This window comes from Vigna radiata, chromosome 6 (genome assembly GCF_000741045.1).
Source record: "Vigna radiata var. radiata cultivar VC1973A chromosome 6, Vradiata_ver6, whole genome shotgun sequence".
Classification (NCBI taxonomy): domain Eukaryota; kingdom Viridiplantae; phylum Streptophyta; class Magnoliopsida; order Fabales; family Fabaceae; genus Vigna; species Vigna radiata.
The window spans coordinates 27355338-27364099 of record NC_028356.1 but is presented as its reverse complement, the minus strand read 5'-3'; the positions used below and the strand labels follow the sequence as shown (position 1 = coordinate 27364099).

The 8762-nt window shown below is 34.2% G+C and overlaps 1 long non-coding RNA gene across 1 annotated transcript; it reads right to left on the bottom strand.

Moving 5' to 3' along the window:
* Nucleotides 1-303: 303 nt before the first annotated feature.
* On the bottom strand, nt 304-976 carry LOC106764579. Its single transcript, XR_001375941.2, has 3 exons — nt 751-976; nt 581-655; nt 304-444 (listed from the first exon to the last, which is right to left on the bottom strand). It is a non-coding gene; the product is annotated as an uncharacterized LOC106764579 (long non-coding RNA).
* Between the last annotated feature and the right edge of the window lie 7786 nt (nt 977-8762).

The following is an 8762-nucleotide window of genomic DNA, read 5'->3' as shown; positions in this document are numbered from 1 at the left end:
ATTTCTAGAGCGGCCAGCGAGTACATATAATTGAACCATTGAAAGTAGGAACTTAAGAAGAAAACCCAAAAGGTGAGAACTGAGATGTATATATATATATATATATAGTCTGCAAGTCTAATAAGATTGACATATATGGAGGATATAAAAAGGTACATACATACATAAAGAAAACTATGAATAATGCGTTGCTTTTGGTTCCTCNCAGTGACGATGATGGCTTCCTTGTATATTCATTCNTTGGTTCGTTCATTCACTCGCACTACCACTTTTTAGCTACATTTCAAAACTAAAAATATATGCTCCTCTTGTAAACACTCCATATCAATTATCATAAATTCATACTCAGTAATAACATGCTTTAATTTTTATCATTCATACCTTTTTATGAATTTTTTAGAGAATGGACCATATTAGGACAGAGCCAAAGCTATCTACAAAGACCTGAGAAGCAATTTCATACTCGTTGATGAAAAACATGATTGAGACTGGGAAGAAGATAACCCACTAAAGTGACGCAGAATGAACTCAATAAAACGCTGCACCAAATAAAAGCACAAAGAGTTGTAGAACGATGTACCTCCGTGACGTTATGAGCTCCGTTGTCTGCCGGTCCGCAGAACCCCCGTTGCAGCTTCGTCCACCGACTGCGAATCTGAAAGGAAAAGGAAACACGGGCAATCCAAAGGAGAAATGAAAGAAATGAATGACAACAGGAAATAGAAGAAGGAAGAAAGGAAGATTGCGTACCTGCGAGGGAGAAAGCGGATGGAATGAAGGGGGAACTGATTTTGCGGATGGAATTAAGGGGGGAACTGATTTTAGGGTTCAGTGGAAGGGAGAAATTGAATCAGAAATTAGACGAAAATATTGGGTTTAAGCAGATGGGTTTAAGATACGAAGGGAATAAAATTTTAGGATTGTTAAAAGAAAACTTACTCTAAAATTTTTAGAGGGAAAAATGTAAAAGAATTAGAAAATGATGAAAAAAAATATATTATTATTTGAGGAGGTTATAAACCTCTCTTAAAAGGAATTAAAACTCCCACAAACATTGTCAATTAGATAATTTAAATTAAACATCTTAAGTTGTGTTAATTTGAGGAGGGTTTTTATACCCTCCCCAAAATAACCCTCTCTAAATAAGATTTTTTTTGTAGTGATTACACTACAATATATAATCATAATTATAAATAATAGAGGAAGATAGTTTGAATAAAATAATTATAAATATATGAACCAAAATAATTATAAAACAATTATACATAATTGATTATGACTTATGATAATTGATTATCACGACAAGCCGTTGGAGTTTTCTAGCAATTTTTTAGCAAGTTAAACTATTCATTAATGGATAATCGATTACCAAGTGTAAGAATTGATTATTCCAGTTTAAAAAGTCTGAAGATGAATTTTTGGAGGTTTCCATGAGTGAAGTCTATAAATAGAAGTTCTAGACTCTCATTCAAAACACACAACAACTCAATCAGAACAAAATTGAAGTGATATGCCGAGGTTTTTGTGAAACTCTCTAAAGAGGCTCAAAAAGTTGGTGTGGACAGAGCGAGAACATTCACTGCTAAAGTACCTGAAAAAAATTAGAAGGAGGGGTGGAATAGTGTTATTGGAAAACCTTTTGCAACTGATATAATATAGCACCTTCATCGAGGATGAAAATTTTTACATGGATTGTTTAAAAGCTCAACTCTGAAGTTGATTTAAGCAATAAGTTCTTTTCAAGTGCTATTCAATGGTTAAGAGATATTCCCTGCAGTGTTTGAATAAAACTTCCTTTTTAATAAAAGTCGTTTAATATAGAAAGTTTTATATTAAAGATAAAATTCGAACTGTAGGTTTTGTAAGAGAAGCGTCGGGAGAGAATAAAACAATATCACATATATTTTTATACTAGTTCACTCCAACTGAGCTACATACAGTCTCCTCTAACGTTAGAAGGTTCAACTATAATCTTCAACAAAATTACAAATGAGTATTCTCACCACTCCTGATATCTCTAGACACTTTTGGTACCCACTTGATACACCGTGTAATTGAGTTTCACCCACTCATGGGTTGTGCAATATTCTTCATAACTCCTGGTATCCTTATACACTCCTGACATCCAACTGATACACCATCTAGTTGACTTTCACCCATTCCTGGTTTCTACTAGACAATTCTGGTATCAACCTGATACGCTGCCTAGTAATCCTTACCTCACTTAAGTTAATCAACAAGTGTTTGAATTCTCTTCAGAATATGTAATCAATCTGATTGTGTACAAGTTGTTAGATGATTACTCTCACAGTGAGGATATATGTTCAATACAATACAATCTACAAACTCGATAAGTGTTTTTCACTTTTTCCTCTTTTCTTACAAATAGTAAGCTTATATTACAATGAAGCTTGAGAGTGTTTCTAGACTTGAGCTTTTTCCCTTCTCAGATATTCTCTTTTGAGTTCTTGTGCTCTTCTATGCTTTTCTCTCGACGATATGCTCTTTTGCTCTTCTTCTCTTATTATTCTCTTCCTAATCTATTCTCTTGATTCTTTCTTTGAATAATCTTCTATATAAAGGCTTCTCAAAAGATATCCACTAAACTAAGTTTTTGCCTTGATTGTTGTGTCTTCTTGGTCTTGTTGTATAAAGCAGCCATTGATTAAAGTCAACTTGTCAGAGCAAGTTTTCTTTTCCAGTACTTTGACAAAAGTAGAGTTTTGAAAGACTTTTTAGTCGCCTCAAAGCCAACAAACCTAAATTCCCCATTAATTTAATATAGGGCAACCAAGGGTCTAATCTAAGGACTTGGCTAACTTAAGTTTAGAATTATACAATTAAAACCTCTTTTTACTATTTATTAAAAGCTAGGTGGGGAAAAGAAAAATTAATTGAAATCTAAAGAGAGTAATTAATTGGTAAGGTGCTTATCTAATTAAAACTAATGAATGAATTGAAAGAAAACAATCTGAAGCTAATGAATGTATCTAACTAAGCTAATGAATGAATGAATATAAACAACAAAACAATGCATGATATCTATCCTAAATGCAGGAAATATAACCTAAGCTGATGAGCATTTTTACTTTTATGAATCAATAATAGAAGTTAAAATCAAGAATCTAATTACACAATGCAAGGAACAAATGAGTAATCACCTATAATAGGAATATTGTAGAGTGAACTGTAAATAAGAGACTAAAACATATCAAAATAAAAAATTAATCTGCAATTATCACGAAAAGAACAAAACTTATCAAATTATATTCAACAATGATCATTATAACTACTGATGAATTAAAGAAATAAGCACACACAGTAAATAAACCAAGGTAAATTCAAAGAACATAGTGTAAGAAAAGGAAACATAGAAGTAGATGAGCAAATGGTTGATAAAGAGAGTCTTAATCACACTCAAAAAGAAATTTTGAAAATGTTAAACTCACTTTGGGATTTTTGAGTTCCTAATCCAGGAACATAATTTGGTAATTATTGTTGATAGGGGGAGCTATATCTAGCAAAACCCATCTCACATATATTTGATACAAGATTACATGTTCCTTGTCCTTGTGTGAAAAGATTACATGTTCCTTAGCTAGATTGCGGGACTACTCAAGCAGATCTGTAGGATAGACTACAGATTGGTCTATAGGAGCGGCTACAAGTGGGTGAGGTAAGGTATAAGAGCGAGATTTACTATATCTGCTATGGTGTTCATGGTTTGGTGATGCTTATGGTGTTGTTATGACTGTGATAGTTATGATAGTGGTGTATCTATGATGATGATCATGATATTGGAGATCCTCCAGGTGATGCTTTGTTGATAATGATGTTACTATAATGATTATAGTATAGTAGTTAGCATATGTGCTAATGAGTGGATAGACCAAGAGTCTATGTATGAGATGTTAGTGATGACATTAAGGGTTAAAGAATTAAGGATCGAGGATCATGGATTGAGAATTAAGTAATTCATTGTGATTAAATTAACAAGGGAGGGAGAATGTCCCAACCTAAAGTAACAAGGAAAAAAAGACATACAATTAATAGTTTTAAGAAATTAATTGAAAGATTATAAACTTAACTCATTAAATTAATAAAAATTTATCATGTCACTTTTTGTAGGAGTCTATACATCAGTTTATAATTTTACAAAACTCCCCTCTTTACTAATATATTAACTCATCAAATAAGTCTATATATAAGTTGATTTTTATTTGCGAGGAAGACTTTTTTTTTTCTTATGCAGTTTATGCAAAATTTTGAGACAGTATACATAGCAAACCACAACCAGAAAAATTTCAGGATTCTAAAAGTTAAATAAAATACCATCCAACAAGTTTCAACCACTATAATTTACTAAAACACACTTTTTAAAACAGTAATTGCACCATAGTTAGGCTTAAACAACTTTTAAAACCAATTTGCAAACTTGATACATGCAACAGACTTCCTCAGGAGGAATGGAAAAAAAAGATTTCTGAACACTCACACCCCCTATTTCAATATCTATCATTATTTCATTACACTTAAATATGAACTATCAAATATGAAGGCACAATACTTAAATAAACCAATTATCAATTACTCCAACCGAGATCAACATAGCTCATTGGTTTGGTAGGAATCCCCAGTCTAACTAATTCAGATCAAACATATACACTCGTTTATCCTTGACATATAACTATCCCATCAAGGAAACCATTGTAATATTTCATTCCCAAACAAAGCATACATCGTATACTTACTTTTTCAGACTCATACATGTCACTAACTGCAGCCCAAGCGAAGATAACAACACTCACACACATCTATTTCTTAGAATAAATACATTCATACATTTATTTCAGTTATTATCAATTATATTATATAAATTCCAGAATCCAAAGACACCATTACAATTCATAGAACAAAAAGATACAAGATCAAAAGCAATAAGTCCCCCATACCTTGGCCTTTGTTTTCCTCTACTATTTTCGTTATCTGAGACTCTTTTTACCTTTCCTTACTGTGATTTCTACTTCTTCTCCCACTTATTCCCTTCTTAACTATGATAATTCCATTTCTCTCTGAACATAATTGCTTCCTCTCACGTCCCATTGCACAATGGATTCCTAGGATTTGATGGCTTCTAGGCGAGGAAGAAGAAATGAAAAGAGAGAATAAGAAAATGGAAAAGAGGAACGTGAATGCTAGGCTTGATTCAAGAATGAACATTCAGATTAGCTCTCTTAGACATTTAAACAAACAGTTTATGAGAAAAATCACAAAATAGAACTCAAGAAAACAATGAATGAAAACAAAACGCAGCTTACAACAGATCAATACATCAAAGGAAAAGTAAAATTAACAATGCGAAAAAATTGAAGAAAACTCAACAAGAAGATATGCAAAAATCAAAACAGAGAACAATCAACTTGAATCAATTCAAGACAAATTAATATAAATAAGGAAAGCAATACTTATCTCATTTAGCGTGCTTGTCCTTGATCTGAATACCACTCGATAGAAGAGCTTCCAAGAAGATGACTAGAAGAGTGATGTGGACTCGACTCGAACTCCTTCGAAGCCTCCTTGATGAGCAAACGCAGTGGAATAAGGAGACAAACTCGAGATCGAGAGTGAAACAGAAAATGAATGGAAGAAATTGTTAGAAAACCCTAAACGAACGGATAAAAGCTAGAACGATTGGGGAAAAACTCTGAAATGGAGGACGAACCCTAATCAGGACCGAAGGAACCCTAAAAATGGGGAGAAACTCAATATGAACCGATTAATCAGTTCAAATGCAAGATTGATCGGTACAAAAGAGTTTAAACGACGAAAATGGAGGTTTAAAAAACTTATTTCTCATATCCGTATATAACATCTGCAGTTAACACTTGGTTCTAGCTATATACAGATAATACAGATTATATACGAATTCTATACCTGGATAACTTTCCTGCCACCCCGCGCCAACATTATATACGAAATTTATATACGGATAATCCGTATATAATATCCGTATATAAAGTCTTTTTAATATTCGTATATAATTTTCGTATATAATAGTTGATTTACATACGGCTCTAAATCCGTATCTAATAATCCGTATGTAATTCCATTATTTCTTGTAGTGATTGTTATGCTAGAGGATTAAGAATCTTATTGTTATTACTATTGGGTATGGGGTGGTTGTTTATGGTTGATATATTTAGTGTATTTATATCTTATTATCATTATTGTTTTATCGGTAACTTACCTCATATGTGTTTGTGTGTTGTGAATAAAATTATCGACGATGATCATATAATGTATTATACGTGAGCATATGATGTTGTAGATGTTACTAAAACATGATAGATTAGAGAAATAACGGGGGGACATACTTGAGATTTTTATTTAAAGTTATTATGTTTGAATTTTAAGACAATGTAATTGAAGTTATTTTATTTCCTTCGTTATTTCATTATTTTGAATAAGGTAATTGGACAAGTGTTTTGGAACTATAATGCTTTGAATAGATTATGCGCGTTTAAATGTTAATTTTTTTTTTAAAAAAATAGGTTTCCGCTCTATGATAAAGTTTGAAATTTATCGGTTGTTGTAATAATCCGTGACACCCTGAATTTGGGGCGTTATAGTTCCTTTCATTGAGAAGAGGAAACATGGATTTCCATAATTATTAGTTGTCGCAAACGGAATCGCTGATAACGGTAATTCTTACCATTATCTATGGTGCATTTTTCATGCCAAATCAACACTCCTGAAGCTTTAAACATGCTTGATCCTCTTCTTTTATCCAATTCTGTGAATAAAACTTATCTTAGGTTACACGTTAGTTTTCATCTCTTTTCCTCAAATTTTGTAGGAACATTGCTTGCTTTGGATAGACATTGAAGTTCTTGAAAGTGGAGAACCAAGGAAGGCCTAAAAGTTGAAGATTTGAAGATGTTCTCTGCACAAGTGGCGCCCAGGCGCCCCTGGGGGGCGCCCAGCGCCCTTCAGCTCGCTGTTTTGGCCAGTTTCTCACGCTCAGGTGCCCCTGGGGGGCGCCCAACGCCCTTCAGCTCGCTGTTTTGGCCAGTTTCTCACGCTCAGGCGCCCCTAGGGGGCGCCCAGCGCCCTTCAGCTCGCTGTTTTCACTGGTTTGTCACGCCTAGGCGCCCCAAAGGGGGGCGGTGGGTGCGACTTTAATTGCTGAGTTGGCACCCTAGAACTATAAATAGCACATAGTTTTCGAGGGCAAAAGACTCTTGGCGGCTGAAGCTTTGGAGCATCGTTTTGGACCTTTTGGAGCAAGTTTTGGGCTGTGGGAACTCATCCATCTTCTTCCTTGGGTCTTCTTCTTCACCATTTTCATTCCATTGTAAGCTCAAGCTCTCCATTAATGGAGAGCTAAGTTCATTATTGTTGGAGAGTGATGTAAACTAGGAACTTCTTGTAAATGCACTTGTGTTTAAATGGAAAATGCTTCATTCATTGCTTGTTGGTGTTTTTGTCTTTCTCTTAATGCTAGTTATGACTTGATCAACCATAGCTTGATTGTGGGGTTTACTTAAGGTTGGGAAACTTTGGGTAAAACTTGAACTAGACTAAACACCTAAGGGAAATAGTGTCTAGGGATAGAACTAGGACCTTTAGTTGTCTTAAACTTCTTTTCTTACTGCGGGTGAATTTGGTGGATTACCAAGGGATTGGGATTTAACAAATGAACCTAGGCTAACTCACCAAGGGATTGGGGTTTTAGTAAATTAGTTAGTTGGCAAGAACAAGTAATTGATGAAGGGTATTGTAGTGCATTTGCATAGCAAGGAATTAGTTGAAATCATTCTCCAACATGTTCATTCCACATAGTTATCAATCATTTTCATATTCACTAGTTTTGGCCCCAATTAGTTCAAATTTTACTTATGCATAAAATTTACTTTCATTGCATAATACCAACCAAAAATTGGAATCATTCTTTAGCTTGAGTTAGTTGGTAATTATACGAGTGTAGAGTAATATCGAAGTCTCTAGGGAAACGATATCCGGTCTTACCAGCTTCACTACTTGCACGACTTGGTATACTTGTCAAAGTCTTAACAATCGCGACGGGACGACGATCCAAAAAAAGGAAACAAAGGGATTTTGAAAAAGAGTTTGGAGTCGCCACCATAGTTTATTTTGGAAAACTATGGAAAAACCATAAAAAGGATAAGGCTTACTCTATGAAAACCGGATTCTGGTTTCGGGAGTCGGTTACGTGTAGGGAAGGTGTTAGCACCCTACAACGCCTGCCCTAAGGCAGTACCTTTAATTAAATGTGCAAACTTGATGTGGTTTTTTAAAATGTTTAATTACCCCTGAAAATAAAATTCTAAAGAAACAAAAATATTTTTTATTTTTTGTGCCCGACAAGGATTGACCTTGCTCCTACGTATTCTCAAAATGAGAAATCAGGGTTACGTAGTTCTAGAAAATCGTTTGGGAAATTTGTTTGAGGAATTTGTTTTGGACAAGGTTTGGATTTTTTGGGAAAATGAAGAATAAGAGAAAGGTTTTCAACACAAGGCTAACGCGAATGGTCGCACGTGTGCTTAAACCCTTTGAAATAACTTTTGCTTAATTGTAAAAGAATAAGGAGAAATGTTTTCAACACAAGGCTGACGCGAATGGTCGCACGTGTGCTTAAACCCTTTGAAGTAATTGTTGTTTAATTTTAAAAGAATAAGAAAAAGGCTTTCAACACAAGGCTGACGCGAATGGTCGCACGTGTGCTTAAACCCTTTGAA